The following is an 11,412-nucleotide window of genomic DNA, read 5'->3' as shown; positions in this document are numbered from 1 at the left end:
GACAATGAAAACTACATAGTTATATACATAAATAAAAATATTAAGTTTGTTCTTTGCCGTAAAGCTATGTTTAGTATTATATGATGGAACCATCAGTTTAATATTATATTATTACGTCATATGATTAGTTAAATATGGCCTTAATCTTTTTAATTAATTAAAGCAAGAACAAAAAAAAAAAAAAAAAAAAAAAGATGAACACGCCTACACTGAACTCAGAAACTACAATGACAATGAGAATAGCCAGTTCCCAAAAAATAAATTGCAAATGAAAGCGCAATAAAATAATTAATAGCTTCAATAAGGACAAGAAGGAAAAAGAAGTATCGCAATTATCACAGATTTCCATAGGTAGGAACGCGATCCTTGCCAAGAAGACCAAGTGATTTCTGTGAAGACTTTGAGGTTTCGATGAGAATATTTAGATTTATAGTTCGATAACAATACATATACATGGAACTATATCCAAAGAAAATAGTTTGAAGGACACTCATGGAATCCGACATCTCAATAGCAGTAAGGAGGTCTTGTAAGGTCTTGCCCGAATTTTACAAGAAAAGATAAAATGATAAATGAAGGAAATCTTATAAGATCAAACGAAAGCTGTTTTTTTTTTTAGGAAATAGGGTTTCTTTGCTTTGAAGAAGCGACAACAGATAGGATTATGGAGAGAGAAAATAATTAAGGCATTTATTTGACTGGATCTACTAATATGGCTATAATTTTCATTTTGCAACTCTTGCCAGTGAGCCACGTCAGCTTTTCGGTTGCTTTCCCACTGGATTATGTTTTGAGGGTGTTTGTTGTTATATAATTGAAGTGCAGGTAGTTCTAAGGAACAAATTCAAGATTGGGTACCACAAGGAGATTACCATATATGTTGAAGGACCATAGATAAAAATTAGCCAAAGAAAGTAGCTAAAACTTATTTTTATAATAAATATTTTCAAATGGGAGAGAGAGAGAGAGAGAGAGAGAGAGAGAGAGAGAGAGAGAGAGAGAGAGAGATTTAGGCTTGGCCACGGTTCCGGTTTCGGAACCGGCGGTTCCAGTTCCAGAAAAACTGGAACCGGAACCGAACCGAAAAGGTCCGGTTCCGGTTCCGGGTTTCGATTGGTTTCCGGCGAATTCGCATAATTTTAAATTTTAAATTTTGAAGACCGGTTTAAAAAAAAAATTATTTGAACATAAAAAATTAAAAATACACCTAAAAAATTAAAAATACTTCAATTAATTTTATTTTTTTAAAGACTTGAACATAATTATTTTTTTTTAAAAAAATTTTCAACTGAATTTATTTTTTGTTTAAAAAAGTTTGAACATAATTTTAAATTTTGAAGACCGGTTTAAAAAAAAAAAATTAAACATAAAAATTAAAAGATACACCTAAAAAATTAAAAAATATTTCAATTAAATTTATTTTTTTAAAGACTTGAACATAATTAAGAGATTTCACAATAAATTTAAAAAAAAAAAAAAAACCTGACAGTTTGGCTAGAACCGCCGGTTCGAACCGGTTCGACCGGCGGTTCAGTCCGGTTCTGACCGGTTCTATGGAACCGCCGGTTCCGGTTTCAGAAAATTTGGAGCCGGAACTGAACCGAAATTTTCTGTTTCCGGTTCCGGTCGGCCCGGTTCCGGTTCTCACCTATTCCGTTACGGTTCCGACCGATCGAACCGACGGTTCCGATTCCCGGAACCGTAATATGGCCATCTCTAGTAAGATTTGCTTCTTTTTTGTTTTTTTTACCTTCTTTAGGACTTTGTACAACTGTAAAATGGCTCTTCATTTGTAATGATGTAAGGTCAATAACATTTATGGATGAAACAATTGAGTTTGGAGTAGTTCCTATAATCAAAAGAATCAAACCCAATAGACAAAAGAAATAGTAGTAAGAGAATTTTTTAAAAAAAAAATCAACCGTTAAAAATTTTCAATATATACTAATTAAGAAATCAAGAAACAGAAAACAAAACTAATTAAGAAAATTTCAGCACTTTCAGGGCCACCAAGATGCTCTACATTGTCAACAAATGAAAAATGAAAGATCACGAATCCATCTTCATCTTGGTACTGATCTTATGCTTTTTTTTTTTTTTTTTTTTTTGACATTAGTACTGATCTTATGCTTCTTTGCCTTACGATGCGAGAGGTAGAAAAGAATTGTAGAACGCGACAAGAGCCTGAACCTCATCCTCAACTAAACCAATACATGATTCAACAATAATAGTCTCAATAATTAATGTTACTTTTTCTTAGTATTTGGGAGAGGGATCAACATAGAGAGTTATTCCATTTCTAGTTATCTTATGATCTTTGAGGAAAGGTCCCCTATTTATAGTAGAGGTAGTTGGTTAAGGAAATTAGATAGTGGAGATACTGTTCCACTAATTGGGTGATTTGAGAGATTTTTTAGGGGGATATGGTGGTTAGGAATAGATTTATTAATATATATTTTTACTGATTATACAATTGTCCCCCAACAATATTTTGTCATTTATGTCTAAAATTTATATATATTTCATCATCGTTCATTTTCATATATTATATTATATATTTTTTTTGAAGTCTCATTTAATTGCTCGGACAGGCTTTTCCCTAATTATAGGTTCATTTCTAAGCCTAAGGCCCCAACGTTTAGTTACATAAGTGTGGGCATCATCATTTGGGTTTCCAAGGTAGATTCCAAGAGTCATCTCTATTACTAAGGCGACTCTTCGGGTGCTTCCATCTCCCCTATATATATCCTCCTCTTCTTCCCTTTTCTTACTCACTTTCTATTCCACAACTTCTAGAGCATCTCTCTAGATTTTGGCCTATTTCTCTCTCTAGAGTTTTCTCGTCTGGTAGTGTTTTAAGTTCTTTCTTGGTTTTTTCTTTACCATTTTTTTTGCTGTTGGGATCATGGGTTCATCTAGTGACGAGGATGTCCAAATGGTGATGTAACACTCAAAGGTCTCTTCTTTCGAGCACGAAGACAAGGATACTGAGTTGACCGAGCTAGCCACATTCGAAGCTAAGCCAAGAAAGGACCACGTTAGGATCGCCGACATCCCGTTTGATATTGATAAGGGCAAGGTTCTAGAAATTTGCTTCATGTATGGGATACCACCAGAATATAAATTAGCTTGCCCTTTGAAATACATGAGGGCAAATGAAGATTGGACAATGACTCCATTTTGTTGTATGAAGAGGACTTCGCTCGGGAGTTCGACTACTGTTGATTGAGCCCCTCAAGTCCTTCAATAAGTATCAGATAACCATAAGTCAACTCCACCCTAATGGTTTAAGATTTATATATGGTATCGTGGAGTTGGCTCGCTAGGATGGGACTGTGCTCATTACTCGGGGATTTAAAGATCTTTACATGCTTCATGATCGCTTGAACGAGGATATTATTTTCTTCAGGCGAGGCCAAAATGCAACGTTTTTAGCAATAAGTCAAAATTTCTTTTTTAAAAACTAAAAATAGAAATACTTTATTATGCGGCATCCTGGAGGGTTCAAATACTGAACAAATGGTCTGTTACACTTGCCAGCCATGTGCCTAAAAGGTTTAGTCCCAAGGATAAACGTTTGTGTGAAACTTATAAAAGCTCGAGGGCTAGGGACAATGGACCTTAAGGAAGTGATTATTGAGGGATATCCGACTTATTCACCTAGTGGACCCATGAGACTTAACCCCCATCCCTCTGGTAGGCCTGCTCTTATTTATTATTTTATGTTCGATTTTATTGACACTTTTTAATTTTGTATTTTACTTTGTACAGAAATGCTCCCAAGAAAGTTAAGCTCTTGAAGGTGGCTGAAGAATGAGGAAGCAAGTTGAGGGGGAAGGCTCGGCAAAAAAAAACTCCTTTGGTCATTCTTGATCCTCCCGCTTTGACTCCAGCTCCTTCAGTGGTTCCTACTCGAACGAGTAAATCAGCTGGTCCCTAAGCAAACTAGGAAAAGACCCCGGGAGATTCTTACCTCAATCCATCCTTCGGATATAAAGGAAATTCCTGATGTTTGCTCCTTTAAGAAAAAGTATAGGAAGTGCGTCAACCTCTAAGATGATAATGCCAGTAGAGAGATGGCTAAATACTGCTTCTTCCCTCCATATCATGAATACTATGGGTGTCAAGATGATATGGCCATGAGGAACGCCATCAAGCAGTGTCTCTTTCAAGTATGTTTTCTCTCTCGCCTTTGCCTTATATACGATATTATCCTTATTATTCATGTTCCTTCTCTGTTTCTTTTAGGCGATCAATGCGATAACGTTAATTTATACTCGAATAAAAAACTAAAGGGCCGAGTTGGCGAGCTAGAGACAAACAAAGCAAAGATGGAGGAAAGATGGAAAATGCTTAACCAATTAATGACCGAGCAATCAAGTCAGCATAGTAGGTAGAGAGGTTGGACGTTGAGTGCCAAAAGCTCAAAGAAGTGTATAGGAGGCAAGCTGTGAAGTTTCTACTTTGAAGTCTCGGAATTAGTAAGTTTTTGTGAGCAAGAACACTCAGTGGAAGTGAACCTTGACCTGGACGTGTTTTAGTCTTCGGTCTAAGATTTTAGCCGAACTGAGAGCTCGAAGTCTTGAGGGGGATTTGAGCTGGGTTGATAACATATACTTGGATGATGATGAGGAGACTGAAGAGAATGTCGATGCCGATACTGAAGGGATCTTTGAGTAAACCCTCAGGGATGTTCCTGATTCAAAGATCCTGCTAGCCTTCCAACAAATCAAGATCCTACGACAAGCCAGGATCCTCCTATAGATCAAAGTCCTCTATCAATCCCAGATTCGCCTGCTGACCAAAACCCTCCAACAAGTCAAGATCTGCCTATTGACTTTTCGCTTGGTAGGGATGATCAAACGGGAGGCTCACAAGTTCATGCCTGATCTACTTAGTTTTCCGTTTGGTCCCTTCTTAGAGTAGCTCTTTTTTTTTTTTATAAAAGACCAATTCATGTTGTACCTTTTATGATTTCAATAGAATGCCCTTTTTAAGCTTCCGTTAATCGCCAAAATATTATTGATTGCCAGAGATTTTTTTCGAGTAGTTTACTTCTTTATATGAATTGTTGGGTCCAAACTGGGAGACGACTATCTAAAATTTTAAGGACTAGTTATGTTCAAGCTATCTAAGGACTCTTTTAAGTCCGAGCTATTTAAGAACGTCTTAAGTTCAAAAACTTTAAGGACTGCTTAAGTCTGAATGATCTGAGGACTACTTAAGTCCGAGCTGTTTGAAGCGGGAAATATGTAAGGCCAAAGAATCTAAGAAATTCTTAGGAAAAACCTAACATGTCAAGCGTTTCTATCCCCTATATTATAATTTCACTTCCAATCTCCCTTTTACACCCTGGTCTTATGACTTGATAATTTAGATGAAAAAACTCGATAGTTCTTTTACTATTTCTTCCTAGAACTAAGTTACATTTATTTGTGAATATACAATAAGCTTTTTGAGTTTGTAGGTGTCGGGGCCTGGTTGTTTTATGACTTCACATGGGCCATCCTAATCTTGTTCGAGCTTGCGCATGCCTGTTAACCCTTTGGTTATTTCGGTTGTGATATTTTTGAACTTATCGATTATGATATTTTCTCATCCTCCGTCTGTATGCTTCGACTCTAACCATCGCGTTGTTCCTCTTTTCTTAATAAGGTCCGGGTCAAGTCTTAGGCTTTCATTATTATCCAAGTTGTTGTGTTTGTGTGTGCAAAAGCTGGGGGAGCCGATTTCAATAGAGATCACAACTTATGTTCCATACACAAGGGAGAATGGGCTCTCTCCAGTGGCGTGCTTGGATGTAGTTCAATATGCCCAAAGTACACTGTTTAGTTCGTCTGCCTAATTCACCTTTTGCTCCGTCCAACCTTTTCTTTAATCCTTGCAAAATGGTTCGATTTGTTATTTTGGTGAGGCCGTTCATCTGTGGATGGGCCATTGAGGTAAACTGGAGTTCGATGTGACAATCCGCACAGAAAGATCTGAAGGCTCCTCAATCAAATTATTTACCATTGTCAGTAATAAGTTTATGAGGTACACCATACCTGAATATTATCTTGTGTCAGAAGAAGCTGATGATTCAAGCTAGTGTTATGGCGCTGAGTGCTTTAGCATCCACCCATTTGGAGAACTAATGGCCACTACCACAAACTTCCTTTGCCCGATTGTAACGGGGAAAAGACCTAGAATGTGCATGCCCCATTGAGATAAGGGCCATGCCAAGCCTACTGGTTGTAATTCTGATGAGGGTTTCCTTGGCACTCGGTCATACCTTTAGCAGGTAGAGTAATGGCGGATGAAATAGTAAACATCTCTTTTCAATGTGGGCCAGTAGTAGCCCAATAGCAATATTTTGTATTATAGCATCCAAGCTTTCATGTGCCCCATAGAATCTTTCATGTGTCTCTCCGATGAGGGTTTGATTTTCTATATAGTATTTCGTCCCTGAGTGTGTTGTTGGCTGCCTTTCTACTTATTTTAAGGGACTCTTGTTTATTTGTTGGTCGGATGTCATTTGTATGAAATCTATAATTTCTCTCATCCAACTGGTGTCTGGTTCGGTTATGAAGACTTCATCCTATTCATAGGTCAGTTGATTTGTTATTATAGCATCACATCTTTAGGTAGTTCTTCCTTCAAGCTGTCAGTTTGGCTATGGTGTTTGCTTCTTTATGTGCTATTCGGTAATCCATGCGATTTGCCAGGTTCTCCCTTCGTTTTCGAGCTTGTGAAATAGAGCTTGGGCTAAGTGTGGTATTTTTGTATGTTCGATTCTTTAGTGGCAAATGTTCATGTTATTGATTAATGTCACGACCCATCACCATGGGCCGGGGCCCGCACTAGGACCTGGGTGGGCTTAAGGCCTCCAAGGCCCGTAGTAAGCCAAACAGCTAGGATTCACTGATCTTTTTTACATACCCTAACCCTTAGGCCCCTTTTATCAAGTAAGAACTCATAAGGTTTCTATACTCCATTCAATATTTGTATGGATTATTCATAAATAAAAAATATATAACATATAATCTAATCACTTATTAATTATAACCCACACAAATTGCAATTTACGGAAGTCTAAGTAATTATATTCAATAATTTTTACATTTACAATACTTTTCTAAAGACCTTGGAGCTAAGTAATAGGTTTCACCATTTCAATGCTCAACCAAGTTGCTTTCAAAAGGATTTGCTTTAACTTAGAAAAATTTTAAGGCAGGGGTGAGTGCCTAAACTCAGTGAGTATGTTAGTTAATGTTAGTTAAACCTCTCACCCCGCACAATCACACAAATGCATAAACAAATCAATCTAGTCATCTGACTAGTTATATCATGCAGTCGATCACACAAATGACATAACAACAACAATCACAAATATTAACACTTCACATAATCATATCACGTGGAAACTGGTTAATGGCATCACCAAAACCCTCAACGAGCCATCCTCACACATAGCTCACCCTCTCATCACGTGTGCACCAGGGAGTTGATTCCCTGTACATGGCCGACCAGCTTAACCTCACTTGACCAGCTCTCTAAATTTGTTTATACTTTTTTTTCTTTTCCATACCAACAGGAGGCCACCCTGTGGTTTCCATATCATATTTCATCAGATGCACATAAGGGCACCGATCTCCCTATACATGGCCGATGGTATCATAGACCTCCCTCATAAACCTGACGGTGACCCACATCATTCTAATTCAACACAAGCAAAGCATACATGTAACACATCACAACAAATCAAACCATTTCCAATAGTAACAACTAATGCAACACAAAAGGGAATTTATTAAGTAATGCATGAATAACATTTAACCATGCATGCATGAATGCAAAATGCAGGTGGATGATGTGAATTATATAACACTACTCACCATTTTTTTTACAGTTCAGTAAAAAACTATGTTCCTTTCCTGTTGACGCGTAATTTTATGCCCCCGCCTAACCCAGTGATGATATGAGGATAAGGGATAAGGTATCACGATCAACCAGAAGTGTTTAAACCAAAATTTGAATCAAACCGCCCAAAGGTGTCTAACCCGTGTTAGGGTTGCATCACGAGCTATCACCTGCGTGACGGCACTCTTAGTTGCGTCACGCAACTCTAACCAGGCTGACACCTCTGGCGCGCGCCCGTGCAACGGCCTGCACTGTTTGTATGGATATGCGGCAACTGTACGAAAAGTAAGCTGCGTCACGTAGCTTGCGGTTCCGTCACGCAGCTTCTACCCGTGACGCAGCTTGTTTTGTTGCCCTACCCATATAAATACAACATGTTGTGCTAAAAATGAGACTTTTGCACTTTTCTCTCATTTTCTCTAAAAACTTCAACGCTTGAAGCTTAGGTTTTTGATTCACGGCTAGGGTTTCTTCCCCAAGAACTCAAGTGAGTAACCTTGAGGAAGATCAAGCCATTAGATATATAGATTTAAAATCAAAAGCACAAAAAATATAAGAAGTGAAAAAGAGAGAAAAGAAAGAAAAAGAAATTTGCTTTGAAAAACTTGATAACAACACTTCTGGGATCGTGGAGCAGTGTCCCAAAACCAATCTAAGTGCATGCAATCCTCAAATCTGAGGGCTAGGTAATCACTTTAACCTTTTCTTTTCATTTTTAGTCTTTTATTTCTTAAAAATCTCATTTTCATAGCATTTAGTTGGTCTGTTATTGGTTAAACGTAACTGATAGCCTCGCAAAGCGGGCAAATCTTGTTATGTTATTTCGATATAAATTGCATGAATGCATGATTATTTTTGTACATTTTACGTTTGTTCGTGTTGTTTTGTTTCAAAGTGAATTGCAGGAACAAAGTTGGAGCAAAGACTTGTTCTATACAAAAATAGGGCCAAAACAAGTTAAAAAGATGGGAGAATTCCTTGATCCAGCCTTCGCGCCGCCAAGCAAGTCGCAACAAAGAAAAATGCCCACGTCGTGAGCACTACCAGAAGTCGCGCGCCAACCTACACCCAGAAAAGCTAGTCGCGAGCGCGACATTCACATAAGCGGGCGTGCCAAGCAGATCTGAGTGTCAGAAGCAATTGGACCAGAAGACGCGCGCGCCTTCCATCTGCACGGGCGCGAGAAAGCACCTTTGAGAGACAAAAAGTTTGCCAGCGAAATACGCGCGCGCCTTACATATGCGCGAGTGCGAACAGAACTTTTTGAGAGGCAGGAGCATTTGGAGCAGAAGTCGCGAGCGCAACCTTCACCAGCGCGAGCGCGAGTCGAGACTTCCAGGAGACGTGATTGCTGCCTTTTCATCAGAGAATCATATCTTTCCATGCAAGGGTCGGGACTCCTCCTAAGAGAAGTCACCTCAAGCACCTCTTGGCCAACCAATCACTACCAACACCACCATCACTCTCCTCCTCTATAAATAGCAATCAAAGTGAAGCAAAGGAGACAGATAGATAGATACAGAATTGATTCTTATTCAGAGTTAGATTCACAAAACACTTAGATTGTATTAGGAAAAGTGTGTTAGTAGTACTTAGAGCAAGATTGACGAAAGTCACTTGTTATTGATTGTGCCAAGAACACCAAGAAGTTCCTTGAGGTGTGACGCCCTCCGGAGGCTTGAGTTAGATTCATTCTTTCTCTTGTTTTATAGACTTGTTGTATGTTGTTCTTCATAACTCTTCTATGCAAAGCAACAATTTTTAATTGGTAGTATTCGATAAAAATTCTTTAAGTTATCTTTTGGTCTTTGTTTAATCAAAGTTACTAGATTATATTCTCAGAAGGAAATAGTTTAGTAAAGATCAAAGAGATTTAATTCATTGAATTGAATTTAAATATACACATTTCACTTATTTCTGTTGAAGTTAAATCTGTCTTATTGAGATAATCAAAGAATAAGAATTAGGTTTAATATTTAACAAGATAGGGATTTTATATGTAGAAATACATATAGTAGAAAGTATAATTCTATACTGAGAAGTTGAATTATATCATACCATATGTAATTAAAGAATTCTTTATTGTATATTACAAGCTTTTGAATAGAAAGAGAAAATCCTGTGCATGATTAATTATTCTAAGTATTTTACTACAACTTGTCTTTGTGATTAATTATTCTAAGTATTTGACTATACACTTGTCTTTTAATTTAATTAAACTTTAGCCTTAGCTTAAATAGAAATTAATCACTATTGTATTCTTATTTCTGTAAACACATCATTAAGAATAAAGTAGCAAGTGGACTCAACTCGTTCCTCGTGGGATCGATCTTTTATTACTACGTTGCGATCCGTATACTTGCGGAACTCAAAAGAGACGCAACAAGTTTTTGGCGCCGTTGCCGGGGAACGGTTCTGTCATTTAACGAAATATTCTTATATGTGATTTGCAGTTTATTTTAATTATACATACTTATAGTTAATTCAAAATTTTGCAGGAACACATAATTTACATAACTCATATGCCAAGTACCAGATCTTCAAATAGTGAATTGGAGGATTATCAGCCTGAGATTGAACAATTCCTTTCACAACGAAAAAAGAGAAAAAAGAAAAATTCAAGAATCATGGGTGATGGAAATCAGCCACAGAGGTTGATGGACTTTGTGACTCCAAGTTTAAATGGTTCACAAAAGGGTAGTACGTCCACCGGTAAATGCTAACCAGTTTGAGATTAAACTTGCTTTATTACAAATGCTTCAAAATAGTGTTCAATTCTACGGACCCAAATGAGGATCCTAATTCGCATATAGCCAGTTTTCTTGAGATCTGTGATACATTCAAGATGAATTCGGTACCAGCAGATGCTATCAAGTTAGTCTTTTCCTTTCACATTGAAAGACAAGGCAAAGCTTGGTTGAATTCATTACCACCAAACTCTATCACTACTTGGGAAGAACTAGCCCAAGCCTTCCTGTCTAAGTATTTCCCACTAGCAAAACTGCTAGGCTTATCAAAGAAATAACCTTATTTACCCAACATGAAAATGAATCCTTATATGAGGCATGGGATCGCTATAAAGAGCTCCAAAGTTTGCCCACACCATGGCCTTCCCCAAAATATATTGATTCAAACCTTCTACAATGGGGTAACACCGTCTACAAGGGGAACTATAGATGCTATGGCAGGAGGATCATTAATGAAGAAGACTACTAATGATGCAATTGAGTTGCTAGAAGAGATGGCCAACAATAATAGCATATGGCCAACCGAAGAACTCAGGTAAGTCATTCTACTGTTAGTAATGAGTCTTCTTCTTCTTCAAAAATTCAGCAAAGAAAGTGCATGAATTAGACCCCTTAACTATAATGCAATCACAGATTTCTGCTTGTCTTATAAAATTGATAACTTAAACATAAGTAAATCAACATCTCTTATTTGTGACAATTGCGGTCAAAATGGGCATGTGTCAAATGATGTAATTATAAGCATCCGGTTATGGAGGAACAAGTG

General features: G+C 37.5%; 1 non-coding gene across 1 annotated transcript; it reads right to left on the bottom strand.

Moving 5' to 3' along the window:
* Window positions 1-10,905: 10,905 nt before the first annotated feature.
* Window positions 10,906-11,010, bottom strand: LOC149494864 (small nucleolar RNA R71). The gene has a single exon (XR_016321940.1). It is a non-coding gene; the product is annotated as a small nucleolar RNA R71 (small nucleolar RNA).
* Between the last annotated feature and the right edge of the window lie 402 nt (window positions 11,011-11,412).

The sequence above is a fragment of the Jatropha curcas genome, chromosome 7 (assembly GCF_041381405.1).
Source record: "Jatropha curcas cultivar XTBG-Jc1 chromosome 7, XTBG_Jcur_1.0, whole genome shotgun sequence".
Classification (NCBI taxonomy): Eukaryota; Viridiplantae; Streptophyta; class Magnoliopsida; order Malpighiales; family Euphorbiaceae; genus Jatropha; species Jatropha curcas.
Note: the sequence above shows the minus strand (reverse complement) of the source record. Positions and strands in the feature narration are given on the sequence as shown.